Raw genomic sequence first — 21,779 nt, 5'->3', positions numbered from 1 at the left:
TTCCTCCCCTGAATTCTCGCCGTCTGTGCCCTCACTCTGCAGTTTATCACTTTTGTTTTTCCGAGCCACCATGAAATGCGCCTCTTCTTTACTTCTACTTCTCGTGTCCCTAGTTGCCCCGGTGCCTGGCCTCAGCCCCTGGGGCAGGGTTGCTCCGGAGTTGGGAATCCGTTCCTGGAACAATTAGGGCTTCTATAGCAGCAGGGGGCTGCCTTCCAGTCACGGTCACTGGAAGGCCTCCTGGGCAGCTGTCTGACTCTTGGGCACCGTACCGGGGGTGCACATGTGTCAGACAAACAAGAATGGGCACTGAGCTGTACACAGGGACCACGGGAGCATCTCAGGTCCTGATGGGGGCCCTGGATTGGGTGGCGGCTTTCGTGGTGCCTGTGCAAGTTCTGTCCTCTTGTAGTCTGATTGCGCCTGGGACTCCCTGGAAATCTGTTTCTCCACCTTTTTCATTTTGTTGTGAGCGCTTGTCTCTGGCCTCCGGGTATCTGGTGGAGGTGGGCCTCCAGTCCCGTATTGCCCGAGTTCAGGGGCTTGAGTGGAAGGTGAGAGTCACCCGCATCGCCCCGCTGACCGTGACCCTGCCCCAGGCATCAAAATGCTGGTGGCTGCTTACCGAGAACTCCGGGCTGATGTGTCAGGCCCCCCCGCCCACCCCCCATCTCCCACCTGCCTCCCCTCTGCAGCCTGAGGTCCTGAGGTCCCGCAGTCCCAAAGGTTGATGGGTGAAAACCTCAGGTTTGAGGCTGAGAGCTCCGAGCTGGACTTCTGAGATAAGAAAGCTTCCCGCGTGTGCTGGGGCTATGGGTTCCGGTTCCTTGAGCAGTCTTCCTAAGTAGAGGGAGACCTGGGCGGTGTCGGGTGTATCAGCCTCCAGGAGTGCATCCTGGACTGGGTCCCTTTTGTCAAATGAAGGCTCCTTTAGCCAGGCACTCCTGCCCTCTGGGCACATCTGGATTGCTTTGGCGTTGCTCAGGAGGAGGCCTGGCTTCCTCGATTTCCCAGCGGGCGCTGAGCGATCAGAGCGACCAGGTGTCTCACCCCTCGCCCGCTGAGCTTCTCCCTGCAGGGTGCTCCCTTCTGTGGGCCTTGAGAGCAGGACATCGGCGGTGCCTTCCCACGCAGACCCGAAGCTTAGGACCGCCCACCAGCGTTGGAGTTGGGGGGGGGAGGGGCTCAGTTGCCGTTTCCTCTTCCTTAAACATCTGACTTTATCTGATGTACGTGGGGTAAATCGTATTAATCGATCCTGCTTCTTGCAGATATTGACTCCTCTCCACCAAGCAGGAAGGACTGATGTGCTCTCCCTGGTAGCTTTGGATTCCCCGGGCGGCCTGTGTTTCTCTCCTCGGTATAGGGCGCCCTGGGGTGCCTCTCTTCACTTGGCTCCCCTGGGTCAGCCTGGCCCTCCCCACCCCAGCCAACGGGACACAACAAGAGTTTGGGGGCTCCCCAGCCTGGGTGCTGCCTTGCCGTTTCCCACAAGTCATGGACAGTGACACGGAAACAACCATATGTGTGTTTCCAGGTAACCACCTCCGTGGATGAAACTGAGGCCTGGGGCTGTGGTGTGCTGGGGTCCTCTGTGGAGTCAGGACGAGTGGCTGAATCTCCCAGAGCCTGGCTCTTTCTCTCCTCCTGCCCTGAGTTAGAGCAGGAGCCCGGGTGCCGGGCTTCCCGTCCATCCCGTTCCATTGCATGTCCTGAGTCTTAGGCCCAGGTCTCGCTCTCTCCCCTTTTTGTCCCACCAAGGCCTTCGGTGGGCAGAGCAGTTGGAGTGATGTTGCCTTTTCCCTTCCTAAATTTCAGTGAACCCTTCTCCCTGTGTACCAATCAACTAGTTTGAGTTTTCGAGGCATGGAGGGTGGGCATTCCATCCCAGGAAACTAACCTGGGCGGGGAGGGAGCATTGGGGTCCCTAGTTGCGGCCGTCTCGGCCAGGCTATGAGTTGTAAAAGCACTGGCTCTGCTGAGCGTACAATAACCTGTGCAGAAGCCGTTACAATCGCTGTTTCACACGAGGAAGCCGAGGCTCAGAGATGGCAGGTATCTGGCTCAAGGTCACACGGCTAGTCAGTGCTGGGCTTGGAACTGGACCCCAAGTCTAGATCCCGAAGCACATGGCATGATTTTCCAAATACAGCTGGACTTCCCCATGGGCTGGGGGGCCTGTCCCCAGGTGAGTCCCCGGCCTCCACTCCTCCCTGGGAAAACGGGGCGCAGCAGACAAGGCCTCAGTCATGGGCGCCCTCACTGCTGTGTTTCCACATTGGCACCATGGGCTGTCTCCTCTAATTGCCCGTTCTTTTTAGTTGCCGTGAAAAGGCCTCCAAGTGCTAAGAAGGGAGAGTGCTATGTTGTATTTTTTGTTCTGTTGTTTTGCGTCAGTTCTTTCCCAGGTGTCTCAGCTGGGTATTGGGGGTGGGGTTGCCATGGGGACACGGGCCCTGACTCTCAGCCTCTCCGTGGTCACTCGCTGTCCTGCCGGCCGGGGGGCCTGGTGGGCCCTCCTCTGAGCTCTGACATCAGCTCCCGTTGGTTGGAGGGGCCCTGCCCCAACAGAGCCTTCATTTCCTGTTTCTTCTTCTACAGGAAGGGGGTTCTTGTCCTTCCCGACGACCTCATGCCCAAGTTCCACGGTGTTAGAGATGGTGGCCTTTCAGCCCACCTTATCTGCGCGTCCTCACTTAGAACTCCTCAGCTTCACTCGTTTACCCAGCGAACATTTACTCAGTACCTAGTGTGGACCGGGTACCATCCCCGGTGCCCGAGTTGTAGGTGTGACTCCGCCTGTGTGGAGTTTATGCCCTGGTGTTGGCCCAGCGCCCGCTCTGCACTCTCACCTCTGCGCTTTGCATATGCTGTTGCAGCGTCCTGAGGTTCCCTGTTCTCGCCTCTGCTCTACATCCCACGGTGGGGACGATCTCAGTCGCCCCCTACCTGCCTCTGAGCTCTTCCTGGGAGTTTGTGGCTGTGTGGGACATCAAGAGCACTGGGCCCTGGATGGCAAGAGTTGAGGGCGGCGTGGAGAGAGGCGGCCCTTCTGAGATGTGAGATCACCTCGTCATCTCCTCCGCAGGGGGCTGGGGAGGAAAAGGCTGGAGGAGCAAGGTTTATTTGTAGAGAAGCTCCTTGCGCCAGAGGAGCATGGAGCCCTTCCTTCCAGGAGGTGGGGGGCTGTGGAGGGCAGGCAGGGGGCAGCTGGAGTTGTCTCAGCTCGGCCTGGCTGTCTTCTGTATCCGCTCAATCTGATGCAGGAGCTCTCCATCCTCAGAGGGTTTGCCTCTGACAGGGGGTCCCAGGCTGGAGAGCGTCTGTCCTCAGCACCTCCTCCCCAAAGCTGAGGACATTTGCCATCCTGAGCAGGTGAGCGGAGCTTCTAGCGTGTCCTTGGGGTAGGGGCTCGACGTGAAGGGTCCCGGACCCAGGCTCAGAGTCGGTCACTTCCTTCCTGACTCCCTGGCTCGTGGGGAGGGGCGCTTCCTGCCATTGTCTCCTCTGAGGCCTCGGCAAGGTCACTGTCTCCTGAGGGGGAAGAGAGCTGAAGACAGGGCAGGACCTCAGACCACAGTGGCAACTGACACACTTTTCGTCCCCACCACCGCCCTGGCCTCCCCGCCTCCCCTTGGGCCCCTGGATGGAGACTGAGGGAGGGGTGAGGCTTCTTTCCTTCACCTGTGGGAGCTTCACCCCTCTCAGCACCCCAGCCCCACGTGGGAGGGTTGGCTGGCCGCTCCCTGGGCCGTAGGTCTGATGGGTGGCCTCGGCCAGCGAGGGAGGCCGTGTGCACCCATCCAGAGGGCAGGAGCAAAGACTGGGCTTGTCCTGTGTTCCTTCGAGGTCCCCCCATGGCGCTTGGGAGGCAGCTGGGCGGGACCTGACGTCCCCCGTGGCCCCTCCTGACCTCTTGCATCCATAGTCCGTTTCCTAACGTGGGGCCTTGGCACCCGGCCAGCCCTGCCCAGGACTCAGGTAGAACACGGAGGGGGCTTCCACCGGGTTGCTCGACCCTCCGCTTCTTTCTAGGCTCTTAGGCCCTCTCTCACGGCCCGGGAGCGACGCCCGCTGAAGTCTGGTCCTTCCACCTCCCAGTTCGTCCTCTTCTCAAGAGCCCCAGATCCCCATTCCCTGGGTTTGCCCTCTCGGCCTTAGTGACGCACATCTTCCCGAGAGCGTACTTCATCTTCATCCACGTGGCAGGAGCCGCATTTCTCTGGCTTTGTTTCTGGTCTCTGCTCCCAGTCACGTGTGGACGTTCGCCCAGGCACCTTTCAGAGAGCCAGGCTTGAGGCCCTCGGTTCGCGCGCTCTGAGGTTGGCAGGGCAGGGCGAGCAGTTGGCCTGGCCTCGGTGGTCCGGCCCAGGGCTCCTCTGGAGCTCGGTCCGCAGGCCCCTGGCACTGCAGCCCCCTCCTGGCTGCCTTCTGCCCACTCTTCCGCCATGGCTGCCTTTCCCTGGTTCTAAGGAAGAGCCCACCGCTTGCGTTGCCCTTCTTGTGCTTCCCTCACGACCGGTGTCCAGTGCACTAACTGACTTGTGTTTATAACCTCCTCTTGCCCGGCAAGGAGGCGCCTGGAAGCATCTGCTTATGAGCTGACCCCACCACCTCCCAGGGACCAGACCAGGTCTGTGTCATTTCCTTGCTTTGTTCCTCCACATACTTCCTAAGCCGCGAGCCTGCCTAGAACAATCACTCGGATTCCCAGAGACACTGTCCAGAGCTTGGGATTCTCAGAGGGACTCCTGGGATGACGTCTTTCAAGCTGGAGGGTTGTCTGGCCTGAGACTGTTCATCTTAGCAGCGTGATCGAACCCACAAACAATCAAAATGTATTCATTCAACATGCATTTAGTGAGTAGCTGCTATTCCGGGAGCTGGGTATAAAGGAGTGATAGAACATTTAAAATTCTGGCCCTCCTGGGCTTAGAGTCTAGCGGGGGTAGACATACAATATGCAAGTAGGCAGTAAAATATATAAGTACGTCAGGTGGTGATCGGAACTAAGTAAACAAGGGAAGAGAAGGCCTCTCAAGTCAGGAACATGTAAGCAAAGGCCTGAAGGAGGCGACGGAGAGAGTGGGGAGGTTATCCCAGGCAGAGGAGACAGCCCGTGCAAAGGCCCTGAGGCAGGAGCTTATCCTGGATGTCCAGGAAATCTGAGTGAGTGGAAGAATGGCAGGGGAGGGGGTTGGAGAAATATGAGAGCCCACATCTATCAGGACCTTGCACTCCTGTCTGGACTTTCACCTTTGACTCTGAGTGAGATGTGGTGCTACTCTAGAGTTTGACCAGAGAAGGGCCAGGATCCGACCTGTGCTTTAAAAGGATGGTTTCTGGCTACTGTGTTGAGAACACACTGGATAGGGTGAAGGGAGGAAGCAGGGAGACCAGCAGGGGCACGGATGCAGCACGTGAGGTGGTAGGCGCTGGACCAGGGTGCCAGCGGTGGAGGTGATGAGGGAGTTGGGCTCCAGGTACGTTTTAAAGGTAGAGCTGGAAGGAACCACTGAGGAATTAGGCAATCCTCATTGTGTGGACTTTTAAAAACAGGTTCTCATGAGCTTGGAAGGACCTAAGAGATCATCTAGTCCAACCTTTTCACTTAACCTACGGGGTAACTGAGGCCCAGTAAAGGAAGTTACTTGTCCAGAGTCACACAGCAAGCTGGTCAGTGGCAGAGTCAAGACTTGAGTTTTTGACCCCATGTTTTTGTAGCTGAACTGATGGACAGCTGTGGGAGGAGACCTGCAGAGGTCTGAGGTCCCGAGGGAAGCAGGGCTGGCCCCCAGCACTGCAGCTGAGCATGGGATTCTGGCAGATTCCACTGGCCGGCAGGAACCCGGGACATTGTAAACTGACATTTATGGGTGCTGTGTGCCTGTAACGGCTCTTCCCGGGCTGACATTTTGACCTCAGTTGGGCAGAGGTCTTGGTGGTCATGTCTGAGCTCTTGGGCGGATCAGAGACAATAGTCCTGTGCATGTTTTTGAAGATTTTATTGAGCTTCTATTAAGTACCAGCCCAGAGACAAGACACCCTTGCTCTGGAGGACCTAACAGTTTGGGAGATGGACAGGTAAACCAACGATGCCCCCGCGATCGTGGGCAATCAGGCCCGTGCAGGAGCTGTCCACGCGTGGGATCTCTGTCCGAGGACCGGCACTAAACAGCAGCTGCAGCCCCCAGATACCCCAGGGAACACAAGCCAGAGGCCTTCCGGACACCAAGGTGGTCTGCTTAAACCCATGATTCATCTCTTAGAATAAAGGGGGCAAGGAGAGTCGGCGGGGGCTGGCATCTCACTGCCCTACAGCCGTGTCACCGAGCACAGGCTTCGCTTAAACTGTGAGGACCCAGGTGCACCCCCTGAGAGGCAACCTTTCATTGCTGGCACTGCCCACGTGCTTTTTTGCGCAGGGCGCTGGGCTGGTAACTTTTCTTTAGTCTGCAAGCCAGCTCTAATGGCCAGCTTTACGGTCACTGGTGACCCTTGAGATACAGAACGAGGCCTGTGAAGCTCCCAGCTCAGCTTGGAAAGAACTGGGTATCATCCGCAGGCTCTTCCGTGTGAGGGTTGCCTGGGAAGATAAAGAGAGATTTTGCTTTCACTCTCTATGGAAAAGCTGGATCTATAGGCCAAAGGGGGGAAAACTCCAGTCTGATTTTTCTTCTAGCCTTTTCACTTGATCTGTCCCATCACAACAGCGGTATTCTTGAGGCCAACTTGGAATCGCTTCCACGGGGTGATTTACGGGCTGTCTCCAGAAGTGGTTCTTGTGCCCTTGGGTCTGATTAGCGCCCTGGCGGCCACAGGTGATCCCAGGACGGGGCTGGTGAGGATGTGGTGGCCAGACCACTGAAGTGAGGCTTGAGTCTCAGTGGGCTGGTATCAGGCCAGCCCCTGTCCTTTTGTTGGCATCTTCCTCGGAGGCTAGAGGAGTGGGGAGATGGCAAGGAAAAAAGGAACACCCAGACAGGTTCCCTCCAGGGCACAAGCCGTTTAGTCCCCGCCTGTCCTGGGCTGCAGCACCTGGAGGTGACTGGGAACCCTTCCTAGCACCCCTGGGGTGACTCTCCCCGGGACGGCCGAGGTTGGGCACTGTGCTCAGGGTGTGCCCACATCGGTGGTGGATTTCGGGATCCACATCTCCTCTCCTGGCGCCAGTTTCCCTGAGAAAAGGGAGTCCGTTGGCTTGTCCCCCGCAGCATGCTTTCCAGGATGTGGGCTCCCAGGCGGGAGGAGCCGCCTTAAGTCGGGTGATCATTTGACTAACGCGTGTTAAGCACCTTCTGTGTGCGCGGGCTGTGCCATGTGCTGGAGGTGAAAATAAAGCAGAGTTGTGCTTCGAGGGGCTTGGAAGGAGAGCCACGCCTCCTTCTCCTTCCCTCAGTCACTTCTTGCCTCTAGTTCGCCTACAAGTTATAAATACTCTGGGGAAGTATGTCGCACTCACTCCCTGGTACCTCCCTGTGCAAAAGCTTATTCAGTGGACCCAAGAAGCAGGCCAGGGCGGCGAGCATGAGAGGAGGTGGCAGTGGGGAGCCGGCATTCCAGCAGGAGGACTCCTCCAACATCGCAGATTGCCCCGGGGCCAGCCCTGTCCCCGTGACACGCAAGGGGGCATCTGAGGTCACGGGCATGTTTTCTTGAACCGTTAAAGCATCTTGCAAAGATGGCCTAGATTTGAAAAGACTGTGACCAGAAGAAAGAGAGACAATGAGAAAAGCGGTGTAGAGCACCCCGCCCAGCTCCTGGCACGTAGTAGTTGCTCAGTAAATCAGTGTTCCTTTCCTAACATAAGGAAACAAATCCGTCAGAGTCGGCCGAGGCTCCCAGGGCGTGCGCTGCCTTGGGATGAGGGCTGTGCCCTGGCCAGCAGAGCTGTCTGATCGGTGTCTGCGTGGGGCACAGGGTATGCGGGAGAGTGGCTCCTTCCATCCGTGGAATCGGGAAAGGCTTCTGGAACCAAGCCCTTTAGAGTTATGGCAGCACAGTGCGAAGGATGGTGTTTGAGGACATAGCTGCCCGAGGTGAGGCAGCCTGGGCCTCAGTCTTCTCCCACATAGAAGACTGGCCAGTGCTAGGCCAGCTCCTAAGTCTCGTGTGTGACACAGGAGGTAAGGGACAGACCTGGCTTGCAGAACCTGAAAGCCAGCAGAATGCCAGGTGTGGCGACCCTGGTGCCCAGGCTGCCCTTCCAGCAGGCAGAAGGGGCTCCCTTGCTCTGGCTCTCCGAGCACCTGGGCTTACACGCCTCTGTGCAAACTGGGTTTGCACAGTTTTCTTTTTAAACAACTCAATGGAGATATAATTCATATAGCGTATAATTCATCCATTAAAAGTGTACAATTCAATGGTATTTTGCATATTCACAGACTTGTTCAGCCAGCACCACGGTCAAGTTTAGAGCATGTCCATCATCCCCCCAAAGAAACCCCACGCCCTCTTAGCTATCACTTCCCTCCCCCAGCCTTGGGCAGCCACTCATCCCCTTTCTGTCACTATGGATTTGCCTATTCCGGACATTTCGTATAAATGGAGTCCTACAACATGTGGCCTTCGGTGACTGGCTTCTTTCGCTCATGATAATGTTTTCAAGGCTCGACCACGTGGTAGCCTGAATCGGTACTTCACTCCCTTTTACCGCAGAATAACATTCCATTGTGTGGATGGACCCTCATTCATCTATCCGTTCATCAGTTGATAGGCATTTACATTTTTCCCACTTTTTTGTTTTTAGCCGCACCTTGCGGCATGTGGGATCTTAGTTCCCCGACCAGGGATCGAACCCATGTCCCCCTGCAGTGGGAGCGCGTAGTCCTCATCCCTGGACTGCCAGGGAATTCCCCCCACTTTTTGGTTATTGTGAATAATGCTACTGTAAACATTCACGTATACGTTTTTGTGTGGACCTACGTTTCATTTCCCTTGAGTATGTCCCCAGGAGGAGAATTGCTGGGTCGTACGCTAACTCTATGCTTAGCGTTTTGAGGAACTGCCACGCTTTTCCAAGGCGGCTGTCAGTTTTCCAAGGCGGCTGTCAGTTTTCCAAGGCAGCTGTCAGTCAGTTTTCCAAGGCAGCTGTCAGTCAGTTTTCCAAGGCGGCTGTCAGTTTTCCAAGGCGGCTGTCAGTTTTCCAAGGCGGCTGTCAGTCAGTTTTCCAAGGCGGCTGTCAGTTTTCCAAGGCGGCTGTCAGTTTTCCAAGGCGGCTGTCGTCAGTTTTCCAAGGCGGCTGTCAGTCAGTCAGTTTTCCAAGGCGGCTGTCAGTTTTCCAAGGCGGCTGTCAGTTTTTTCCAAGGCGGCTGTCAGTTTTTTCCAAGGCGGCTGTCAGTTTTTTCCAAGGCGGCTGTCAGTTTTCCAAGGCGGCTGTCGTCAGTTTTCCAAGGCGTCTGTCAGTCTGTCAGTTTTCCAGTGCACACTGTTTTATAATGATTGCTGTGCAGAACTGTGTAGTGTGGTGGTTAATGCAGCTCCAGAACCAAGCTGCCTGGCTTTAGAACCTGGCTGGGAGACTTGGGACAGTCCCCTTCACCTTTCCCAGCCTCAGTTTCCTTATCTGTAAAACGGGGCCAAGATTATAGTGCTCACTGCATGTTGTCATGGGGATTAAATGAGAATATCTACAAGGTGCTTGGTTAGGGCTGTGTCTGTGTCGCTGTTATAAGTATTTCCCTCTAGATTGCAGGTGCTGGGCACGCAGTAGGTACTCTGTGACGTTGTAAAGGCTGCAGAATTTGCTTTTGGGGGGTGCCCCCTTTTTCAGTGCTTTTGATTCTTCTGATCACCCCTGGGAAAGCCGTCTAGGCTGTCAGTGTCTTGTACCCTGGGAATCTCTCTTCACCTGGAGGGTCTGGTACAGGGCCTTGTGAGGTTGGGGCTGGCCCCTGGACTTGCTTCAACTCCAAGAGGCACTTAAACCTTAAAGCCAGGGACGCAGGGAGCATTCGGAGCCAGGTCTCCGGGACCGGGAGCAGTTTGGTTAACTCAGAAGCTGGGGAGGCAAGACCCAACCCCATGACGGCAGCCCCTGTTCCTCGGCACCCCAGCTCCTGCTCTGCGATCAGCCACTGGGAAGAAGGGTGCATCCCTGGCGGGAGCCCCACAGAGAATAAGCTCAGTGACTGGAAAGTGTCGTCAGAGCTCCTGTGCTGCAGATGTGGCCTGGAGTCCCCAGTGCCTCGCCAGCTCCCAGGTGCAAAGACGGGCCTGCCCCCTCACCTGGCTGTGGTCCTTCTGTCAGAGCCCTGGCAGAGCAGCAGTTCCTCAGTCTGGCAGCACTGGGTATTCTCCGAGGGCTAGCAGTGCCCGGCAGCCTGCGTGCTGTCCAGGTGGGGAGGCAGAGCGCGAGAGCACCCGGGCTTATCATTTGCCTGGATTGCTGAAGGGGGTCCTGCTATAGAGTTCCATACTTTAGAAGAAAGCTGGGGTGGGTGGCGCAAAAATGCCAGCTCTGGGTGAGCGTGAAGGAGGGAATCAGTTTACTGTCTCATCTGGCAGGTGTTTACTGTGCCAGGCAGTGGGTCACAGTGAGGGAGGAGAACTCTCCATCTGGGATCAGACACGTATCAGAGCGTGTAATACATCAGTAAAGGGAGGCACAGAGTGTAGCCGAAGCAGAGAGCAGGCAGTGGCCGACTGCCTGTTGGGGAAGATTTCATAGAAAATGGGACATATCTGTTGGGTTTTGAAGGATGCACAGGAGTTTACCAAAAGGGAAGGGGGAAGGGCACAGAGAACAGCAGGAGCCAGTGCCTTTAGTACTCATAGTGTGTGGTATGTTTGGGGAATGGGAGAAGTCCTAAGTGTCAGAAGTGCGGGTCAAAGGTGGTGAGTTGGAGATCAGGCCAGGAAAGGGGCTGGACCCTGTAAAAGTCCAGCCAACACACACACCAAGGAGCTCCCAGCAGGGAAGCTCTACCTACAGAGTTGAGACAAACCTTGTTTTAAACCCAGCTCCATCACTAACTGCAAAGTGGTCTTGAGAAGATTGGGGGTTCAGCTTCCCAGAGGCTTCATGTTGTCATCTGTGGAATGGTCAGGTCGAATCTACCTTGCTCAGCAGCCAGGATTAAATGGCACCTATGTGGGGCACTCTGTGATCACTCCACAACCGGGGGTTCTTTCCCTCCTTGTGGGGAGGTGCTTCTAGAGCCCTGGCCCTGCCCCTGAGAGACCTGGGATGGGCCGGGGCTCACAGGAGGGAGGGACGGACAGGGAGTCAGATGTAAGTCAGGACTGGGGACTAGAGATCCAGGCAGGGAGGGGGTGTCAGGGACCAGCCCAGAGGCCCCGTCATAGAAGCAGGGGCAGCATGAGATCAGAAAGCTCCTCCCTGTTGGGAGCAGTGACAGGTCAGAGAACACCCCAGGCAGGCCACAGCCACAGCCAACAGGGATGGTGAGTGAGTCTTCTGAATCCTATGTGCTCAAAAGCTCTGCCCTTCAGATGTGTGATTGGGTCCAGCCCCTTTCCCAGTCTGAGGTCCAGCTCACCACCCTTGACCCCGCAGTTCTGCCACCTGGGACTTCTCCCGTTCCCCAAACATACCACGCACTTTGAGTACTAAAGGCATTGGCTCCTGCTGTTCCCTGTGCCTTTCCCCCTCCTCTCCTGGTAAACTCCTATGCATCCTTCAAAGCCCAACTGAAATACCCCCTCTTCAATGAAATCTTCCCCATGAGGCAGTTATCCACTGCCTTCTCTCTGCTCTGGCTGCACTCTGTGCCTCCCTCTATTGATGCATTGTGCGCTGTTAATGTGTCTGTCCCCCGTCCCAGATGGTGAGTTCTTCCAGGACTCTGAAGCTGGCTGGGGAGGAGGAGCCACCCACTGGTTCCCCCACAGTCCCAGCTGCTTCCCTGACCAGCCAGGTTGTCTTCGAGTCACCCTCCCTGCCAGGAGGTGAGAAGTGGCCGGGTCAGCAGGAGATGGTGCATACACTTCCATGGTGAGCCCTGTACCTGTGTCCAAGTGCGAGGGGGTGAGCCAGCAGGGAGACGCCCTGCAACCTTGGTCTGGCGGGTGGCCTGCTTTTTGTGTGTGTGCCCGGGCACGAGCAGAGCCCTCGTGCCCGCTCCCTTTGACTCTCCATTCTTCTCTGAGCTGATCAATGTGCTGACGTCCATCAGGAAACCGTGTCACCTTCGTTCTCCCCGTAGCCCGGCAGCCATGAGGTATCATTTTGGACTTGTCCACCGCATCACTACAGAGGACTGCGGCCAGCAGGGAAAGAGGGATTATGTTGTTCCCGTCTGGCTTCGGCTGCCTTCCCGGCCCCATCCAGCTGTTCCCTGTTACCCACGGCCAGGCGGCAGATGTGGGGAGCAAGGTCAGCCGGGAGCTGGAGACCTGTCTGTCATCTTCACGTGAATGTCTTCAAGGCTATTTCTGGCCTCGCCATTATCCCCACGGCTTTGGGGGATAAATATAGACACGGATTGAGAAGCCCCAGTGGCAGGCAGGCAGCGCTGGAGAGCATGCGGACGGGGTGCTTGGCTATAAATAAGTCTGCTAGAACACCTCCCGAGCCACGCTGTGCTGTGCGGAAAGACAGATTTCCTTGCCGGCTCCCTCCCAAAGCACACTTGCGCCTGGGCGCGGGAGGGAGGGAGGGTCTGTGGGAGGAGAGGGAAGGAGGATGCCGGTCTGTGGGGACCTTGCACAGCGGGGCAGGCTGCTGGGGGTAGTTCTCCCTTAGCGCGCTCTAGTAGCTTATGAAGGGCACCGGCTGGTGGCCCCAGCAAGAGTCCTAGGACAGTCGCACGCTGGGGGGCAGTGTGTTGTACCCGGAACAGCATCCTCAATCCCGCTTCCCCAGCATCTTCAGGCCTGGTTCCTGCTGCAGCCGGGCCAGCAGACAGGGGCTGGGCCTGGGTGGTCCGGGGGCCTCTGCCCACGGGGCAGCTCCACTGCTTTCTCAAGCTGCCGTCTGCCTCCTTTTTCTGCTTCCCCCCTGCTTCCGCCTCCTGACGAGAGCTTCTGGTTCCCCAGTGCTCAGCCAAGGCAGGCTGCCTAGTGACCCCGTTTAGGCTCGAGTGGCAGGGGGTGGGAGTCGGTGGTCCCTGGCCACTCCCCGCTGTCCCCTCCTCATGCCCACCTTCCTCCATCCGCCTCCTTCCTGTCTCCGACCGCCCCCTCCGAAGCTGCAGCGGATACCTGGGCTGGCGCTGAGCAAGGACCAGGATGCGTGCCCAAGTGACACTTTTCATGCGAAAGGATAGGAGTCAGTACGCTGGCGAGAATCCTGTGACGTCGCTGTGAATAAAATATCGTTGCTGTGCAGTCACTGGTAGTGGGAAGTGATTTCCTCGAGCCCATTCCCCTCTGTGGCCTCAGTGAACAAAGACCCCCTATCCCCACCCCGGAGCATGTGCGCAGTCCCGGTGCAAGGACGGGACGGTTATTAATCCTGTGAACATCACCTCTGCGGATGGGGTGTGGGCAGCCCTGCCTGTCCCACGGACGAGGTGTCTGCACCCCTGTCCCACGGTCATTCCTGGTGCTTTAGGGCTTTGAGGACAAAGGGAACCACAGGGCCACTTTGGCTTCTCGAGTGGGCAGCATGTGTGTCGACCCATCATTCAGCCCGGAGTGTGGGCTCGGAGCAGGGGTTGCAGAGGTGAATTGGGTCTGGTCTCCGCTCTGAGGAGCTCATTGGCCAGCAGACGAGACTGATTCAACAGGCAGTTGTGGTGCTGGTGATACGAGCCTGATGGGATGGGGGGCTCCTCCTGGGGCTCGGAGCCCACGGAGGAAGCTCTCAGGGGCTCTGACACGTAGGCTGGACTTTGTAGAATGCCAGGATCACCCAACCCGGGAGGTGGGGGAGGGCCTTCCCAGCAGAGGGAACAGCCTGTGCAAAGGCACAGAGGCCAGAGGATGCCCTGTGGGGATGGGGGCTCTGCTGGGAGCACAGGCTGAGCCCAGGGAAGGAGCCAGATCGGGGTTAAGGAGCGTGGATGTTGTCTTAGAAGCCAAGGGGGAGCACTGAGGGGCTCAAATCAGAGGGCTGTCACCCTCTGATGTGTGTATTAGAAAAGGCTTCATCTGACTTCAGGGAGATGACAGGTTGGAGGCAGAGGGGAGGAGGGAACAGGCTGGTGGCAGTATCACGGTTTCTTGGTTTGTTGAGTACCTGAAAGATTTTTTTTTTTTGCGGTGTGCGGACCTCTCACTGCTGTGGCCTCTCCCGTTGTGGAGCACAGGCTCCAGACGTGCAGGCCCAGCGGCCATGGCTCACGGGCCCAACCGCTCCACGGCATGTGGGATCCTCCCGGACCGGGGCACGAACCCATGTCCCCTGCATCGGCAGGCGGACTCCCAACCACTGCGCCACCAGGGAAGCCCAAGATTTTTTTTTTTTTAAGCCTTGTATTTTCTTTTCTTCCTTTTTAAAAATTTATTTATTTATTTTCGGCCACGTTGGGTCTTCGTTGCTGCATGCGGGCTTCTCTTGCTGCAGAGCACGGGCTCTACGCGTGTGGGCTCAGTAGTTGTGGTTTGTGGGCTCTAAAGCGCAGGCTCACTAGTTGTAGTGCACGGGCTTAGTTGCTCCACGGCGTGTGGGATCTTCCCGGACCAGGGCTCGAACCCGTGTCCCCTGAATTGGCAGGCAGATTCTTAACCATTGTACCACCAGGGAAGTCCAATTCTTTTGTTTTTAACCAAGCCTGTAAAATCCGGGATGTACGTATATGGGTGTGCGCCTGAGAAACTCGGGTTTCAAAAGATGGCAGGGCTGGGCAAGGAGCCACCCATTGGTTGACTTGCTCAGGTCCCCTTGTCACCAGAGGGGTGACTTTGTCCAGCAAGCTTGGCCGCTGCCAGTAGCCCGGATCTGGAGCCAAGATAACTGCTTCCCTAGGGCATTAGTCCATGACCCCGGTTTCCCTCTCCAGGCTCCAACCCCGAATCAGCCGGTTGTAAGAGGATGTTGGTGTGTGGCTCCCAGCATCCCCACTCCACCAGCCACGTTCCCCTCCTCAGCCTAATACTGATGCTATGCGGTGAGTTCCAGCACCCTGAAAAAGAAGTGACTTAAAAAGTGCTGTGTGGGGCTTCCCTGGTGGCGCAGTGGTTGAGAGTCTGCCTGCCGATGCAGGGGACACGGGTTCGTGCCCCGGTCTGGGAAGATCCCACATGCCGTGGAGCGGCTGGGCCCGTGAGCCATGGCCGCTGAGCCTGTGCGTCGGGAGCCTGTGCTCCGCAACGGGAGAGGCCACAGCAGTGAGAGACCCGTGTACCGCAAAAAAAAAAAAAAAAGTGCCGTGTGATGGAAAGATAAACATGTTTGCTTAAGTGAACCACAGAGCCCAGAACTTAATCTGGTCATGTAAATGTTTTCACGTATTTATGATTCTGCGGGTATACATTGGTAAACAGAAGAAAGGAGAGGTTGTGTGGCCTTGACCTTGCCTTCGGAGAAAGGTGTGGTATTTGTTAAGCCCCAAAGCCCCAGCCTTCATGGATTGAGAAGGTCAGAGCCAGGAGCCTCCTAAAGGGCATTCAAGTCCAAGCCCAGCATTTCTCCGATGGGGAATAAAGAAAAGCTGTTTCTCTGCTCAACCCTTCTGACACCAAATGTGTGGATTTCCCACACCAAGCAGTTTTCCAGTTCTCTGTGGGCACCAGCTGGGTGTCCTTCCAGTCAATTCAGTTCTGACGTTAACTTCCCGAGGTTAGTGAAGACCCCTTGGGTTAAAGGCTCAGTCCCACTAGACTGCCCCCTCAGACTCCAGTCACACGTAGTGGGTCCCCGGGTCCCCACCCCTGACTGGGCTGCAAATTGGGGGTGCCCACCCTCCCCCACCTCAGGTTCGGTGATTTGCTGGAAGTTCACAGAACTCAGGGGACATTGACTTATGTTAACTGGCTTATTATAAAGGATGTGATACAGATGAACGGCCAGAGGAAGAGGTATACAGGGTGAGGACTGGAAGGGTCCCAGGCACAGGGGCCTCTGTCCCCGTGGAGTTGGGTGCACCACCCTCCCTGATGTGTTCATCAACCGGAAACTCTCAGGACCCGTGGTTGAGATGTCATCATACAGGCATTAGCTCAACCTCCAGCCCCTCTCCCCTCCTGGAGGCTGGGGGGTTGGGCGAAAGTTCCAACCCCCTAATCACGTTTTGGTCTTCCTGGCTTCCAGCCCCTGACACTCCCTAGGGGCTCCCAGCCACCTGTCATCTCATTAGCATAACACTCATCATCCAGGAAAGTACAAGGGTTTTAGGACTCTTTAGAATTCTTTAGTTCCTCTGTGCCAGGAACCGGGAGACAAGACCAAACATATTTCGTTTTTTAAAAAATTTATTTATGTATGTATTTATTTTTGGCTGCCTTGGGTCTGCATTGCTGTGCGCGGGCTTTCTCTAGTTGTGGCGAGTGAGGGCTCCTCATTGTCGCGGTGCGCGGGCTTCTCCTTGCGGTACGGTGGCTTCTCTTGTTGCAGAGCATGGGCTCTAGGCACCCGGGCTGCAGTAGCTGTGGCTCGCAGGCTCAGTAGCTGTGGCACACGGGCTTAGTTGCTCCGCAGCATGTGGGATCTTCCCGGACCAGGGCTCGAACCCGTGTCCCCTGCATTGGCAGGCGGATTCTTAACCACTGCGCCACCAGGGAAGTCCCTATATTTCTTATTGTATCACAGTATCTCAGGGAAACTGATCCCCGTGGAGCTGGGTGAAAGGACATGTGTCCCGAGGCACACAGAGGACTTGGTGGCAGAGCCTGGTCCTTGGGCCCCCTCTAAGGTCTGTCCTGGGGCCCATGGAAGTCACTCCCTTCCCTGCCCAGGAAGATGGAAAGCTGACAGCTTGGTCTGCAGGGACCCCAGAGGCGTTCCCTTCCCCTCTCTGTGCTGCCTTGTTCCCTGCCCCCTGCCCCCTGATGGACCAGCGTCGCAGGTCGACCTGGCTCCCCCATTGCTTCCTCACCCACCTGCTTCCCCTCGTACCTCTTTTTTTTTTTTTTTAATTTTCTGTCTTACACAACTTTATTCTATTGTTTGACTGCAGCATTTGGGTAAGGAGCACACTTTTCTTCTTGGCTAGCGTTTCCCTTTGAGCTCTCGCGTGGCACGTGAGATCTTAGTTCCCCAACCAGTGATAGAACCCACGCCCCCTGAAGTGGAAGCTCAGAGTCCTAACCACTGGACCACCAGGGAAGTGTCCCCCTCATACCTCTTGAACCCAGCGGGACAGGTGGTCTGCGCCCGACGGGTGTGGCTTGGAAAGCAGGTCAATGCCGGGTGAAGTTCCTGAGCCTGGGGGTCAGACGGGTACGAGCCCTGTGGCTTTGGACAGGTGCCACATCCGTCACTCTCTGCAAAGTGGAAATCATAAAATGTCACCTCCTAGGTGTGCTGTGAGGATGAAATGAAATGAGCTCCAGCAGGTGGGGGTCCTTTCTGGCCTGTTTCTGCTGTCTTTTGAAGGAAGTGTTTCAGATCCCTCTGCACCAACAGGGAGACTGAGGCATAGGAAGGCTGTGACTTGGGAGGGTCACAGAGCCAGTGCCTGCTTGGGGCCTCTGTTGTTCCTTAAGTGCGGGGGCTTCTCTCCCGTGCCATGGCGGGTGTGCTGCAGGAGGCCTGGGCCAATGGCAGGGTCTCTGGTCAGAGGTCAGGGTCTAGCCAACGACCTTGAACAAGCCACTCAGGCAGGGTTCCAGTGTCCTTGTTTGCCCAAACACTTGCGCACATGATCCAGGCCAGTGTTTACCAGGGTCTAATGGCTGGCGCTGGGCTGGCACCCAGCGATCTGGGGAGATTTTTAGGAACCTTCCATTTCTTCTTCCCTTCTTTCCTTTGGTCTGCAGGCCCCCTCCCCCCACCCGTCCCCTTCCTCCGCCCTGTCTGGAAGGGCCTTTGGAAGGCTGACCCTCTGATCCCACGCTGTCGCCTGGGCATGGTTTTGGAGAGCCACTGGGCCTTTGATGTGTGTGTGCAGAGGACAGCCCATGATTTATGGTCCTGCGGGGGAAGGGGGAGGCCTCTGATTACCAGCTTCCCAAATTCCTTGCTTTATGGCTGGAGCTGGAGGGCTGCTGTTTGGATAACATCCCCAGAGGGCTTGGTCTGCTTTAAGGGCTCGGAGCAGATAACAGAGACCTCAGGACTGTTGCACCACTCCTGGGAAGCCCCCTCTGAGCTCTTGGAGGGGCCAGAAGCTCTCTGAGCTTCTCTGTACTCCAGCCCCCCACCCCCACCAAACCCACACCCGTGCCCCTCAACTCCATACCCCTGACTGGTCACCTGAGCTGAGATGGCCTGACCCCCCAGCCCTAGGTTGGTGAGGCTCAAACAAGATAGATGCTTTGGAAATAAGTTACCTGGCTTGGTAGGAAGTTTGTGACCCCGAAGCGTGGCAGGAACAGCTGCCCACGTGGCCCGGCGAAGTCTGTCTGCTCTAGGCCAGCTGCGGCCTTGGACGCCAGCCTGCATGTGGTGGTCCCTGGCTCAGGTGATGGGCTTCGTCCCTCAGGTGACAGGGGATGCCTCTGCCAGAGGGTCTGACGGGTCCGGCTCTGGCCCCGCAAACCTCAGGTTCCCACCACTGACCTGGTCTCCTCTGACAACCGTCACCCAGCTCATGGGATTCTTGGATGCCCAGTGCTGGGAGTGAGGGGGCTCGTAGAGGGTGCAACTGGGACCTGCCCGGGAATCGCAAATACTCTGGGCTCCTCTCTGCCCCCAGTGTCATTGCTCTTGTTCGTTCGTGGCTGTTGTTTTAGCAGAGAGAAGATGGTAGACCCACAAACCAGCTGGATGGTGGTGTCTTGTCGGTTTCTGTCTCGGGGTTGGAGGGTTTGGAGATGTGAAGATGTCTCCGCCTGGCCGTCACCTGTCTCCGGGGTCCTCTGGCTCCACAGGTGTGGCCCAGGGGGAGCTGCGTGACCTTTTTCTCCCTCCCGGCGCTGGCCCTGGCATTGGGGCTTTGGGGGTGAGAGAGTGAGCTGCAACAGCGTCCAGCCAGGGGGCTGCCGGGTAGCAGGGGGGACGGGACTCAGTAGCAGAGGGAAACTCTTCCTCAGGGCCTTCTTCAGCAGCCTTACTTGGTTGTTTACAAATGGTTGATTTCTGTGGTCGTTTTTTGTTTTTTGTTTTTTGTTTTTCCGCACCGCTGGGCATGTGAGATCTTAATTCCCCGACCAGGGATGAACCTGTGCCCCCTGCAGTGGAAGCGCGGAGTCCTAACCACTGGACCACCAGGGAAGTCCCTCTGTGGGGTGTTTTTTGAACTTTTTTTTTTTTACAAAAGCCTTTTGGGATTATAATTCACATCCTATACAATTCACTCATTTAAAGGGTACAGTCCAGTGGTTTTTAGTATATCCTCAGAACTGTGCAGCCATCACCAGTATCAGTTTTAGAACATTTTCATCTCTCCAAAAATGAACCCCTAGACATCCTGTCCCCGCCTGCCCTCCCCATTGCTTCCTAAACCCCCAGCCCCTGGCAACCACTAATCTGCTTCCTGTCTCTATGGATTTGCCTCTTCTGGACATTTGTGTAAGTGGAATCCTACAGTCTGTGGCCTTTTGTACGAGGCTTCTTTCACCCAGCATGGTGTCTTCAGGTTGATTCATGTTGTAGCCTGTGTCAGTACTTCATTCCTTTTCGTGGCTGAATCATGTGTCATTGGCCATGTTTTGTTTTCCTTTCATCGGCTGATAAGTGCATTTTTTTTAAGATTTATTTATTAAAAAAAATTTTATTTTTGGCTGTGTCGGGTCTTAGCCGTGGCACGCGGGATCTTTCATCGTGGCACACAGGCTTTTCTCTAATCGTGGCGTGTGGGTTTTCTCTCTCTAGTTGTGGCGTGTGGGCTATGTAGTTTGCAGCACGCAGGCTCTCTAGTCGAGGCACGCAATCTCAGTAGTTGTGGCACGCAGGCTTTGTTGCCCCACGGTATGTGGGATCTTAGTTCCCTGACCAGGGATCGAACCCTCGTCCCCTGCATTTGTAAGGCAGATTCTTTACCACTGGACCACCAGGGAAGTCCCGATGAGTGCACTTTTAAAGTGATTTTTTTCTCCATCTCAGACACAGTTCTGAGCTACTGAGTGGGTCAGGGGCAAGTGTAGAGAATGCAAATAGCAGAAACGGACGCTTCCAAGAGGGGCTCGCAGGGGTGGGACGGGGACATTCTTTCTCTGAGCAGCCCCTCGAGAGGGAGAAGGGGGAGTTGGGGGGACCCGGAAGGAGAGGGTCCGTTTTGGGTTTTCTTTTCTCATTCCGGGAGATGGGCAGACAAGGAGAGTGCCAGGCCTCAGCAGAGGTAGCGGACTCTTTTGACGGAGGCCTTGGCCAAGGCTGGAACCCCGGGCCGCGTGTGTCCCGAGGCTCTGCGTTGAGGCCAACATCTAAGGCCTCCAGGAGCCTTGCAGGCAGATCCAGAAGGAGCCCAGATTAGAGTCGGCCTGATTGATTACAACCCAGGGATTAGGGGAGGGCAGTTAAGCGTTTGTTTAACCTTGCTCTAATTGTCTCGTCTTTCCTAACAGAGTGACTAGTAATCCTGTTTGAGGCTGAGTGCAGCACTCCTTTCTGGAGGACAGAGTTTTTTGTTTTTTAATTTATTTATTTAATTTACTTTTGGCTGCGTTGGGTCTTCGTTGCTGCGCAAGGCTTTTTCTAGCTGCGGTGAGCGGGGGCTACTCTTCGTTGTGGTGCGCGGGCTTCTCCTTGCAGTGGTTTCTCTTATTGCGGAGCGTGGGCTCTAGGCGCGCAGGCTTCAGTAGTTGTGGCATGTGGACTCCGTAGTTGTGGCTCGCGGGCTCTAGAGCACAGGCTCAGTAGCTGTGGCGCACCGGCTTAGTTGCTCCACGGCATGTGGGATCTTCCCGGACCAGGACTCGAACCGGTGTCCCCTGCATTAGCAGGTGGATTCTTAAGCGCTGCGCCACCAGGGAAGCCCGAGGACAGAGCTTTTATTGAAAGGCATCACACCTCTCAGCTCTCTACAGGCCATGCCTGAGCCACCGCTGGTTCTTAGGTGTGGAGGCCGCAGCTAGGGGTCACAGGGAAGATTCTGCAGCCTCCAGGTGGGGCCAGCCTCACCCACCCCAGAGTGTAAGTGCAGAACACTGGGTGGGGGGTTTCTCCACTGAGCTGTCTTACTTGCAAGGACCCCTCAGGTTCCAGAACCAAACAAGAGGGCCAGGAGGCGCAGAGAAACAGCTCCTGCATTGACTGTCTCCGAAGTCAGGTGTCCATAGAAGGCTTTGTCCACTTTATTTAATATGAGCCCTGCATCAGCCCTGCCAGGCGGGGGTGACGGATGAGGACACATCGGTGCAGGGGGGCCTCCCAGCTTACGAGTGGATTGGGATGACTTCTGCTCTCCGACGCTGTGGGTGGCCCAGAGAGGAGGGCTGATCTTCTTCATAGGAACCGCCGGCTGGTGCAGGTGGGGTCTCCAGGGTAGTGTGCGGACGGCGCTTTCTGGGTTTGACAGCCAGGCTCCCGTAGGCTCTGGGTGATGGCAGGAAGGTGTCTGAATCGGGGTGGCCCACCCAGGGATTCCAGGGTTTTAAAAAACATCAGCCAGGGCTTCCCTGATGGCGCAGTGGTTGAGAGTCCACCTGCCGATGCAGGGGACACGGGTTCATGCCCCGGTCCGGGAAGATCCCACGTGCCGCGGAGCGGCTGGGCCCTTGAGCCATGGCCGCTGAGCCTGCGTGTCCGCGTACAGCAAAAAAAAAAAAAAAAAAAAAAAAAAAAACACAAAAAAAACATCAGCCAAGCTGACCCTCGTGCTTGTTTTGCATTT

This window comes from Phocoena phocoena, chromosome 13, assembly GCF_963924675.1.
Source record: "Phocoena phocoena chromosome 13, mPhoPho1.1, whole genome shotgun sequence".
Lineage (NCBI taxonomy): Eukaryota > Metazoa > Chordata > Mammalia > Artiodactyla > Phocoenidae > Phocoena > Phocoena phocoena.
The sequence above is the reverse complement of the archived record's forward strand: the minus strand, read 5'-3'. Positions refer to the sequence as shown.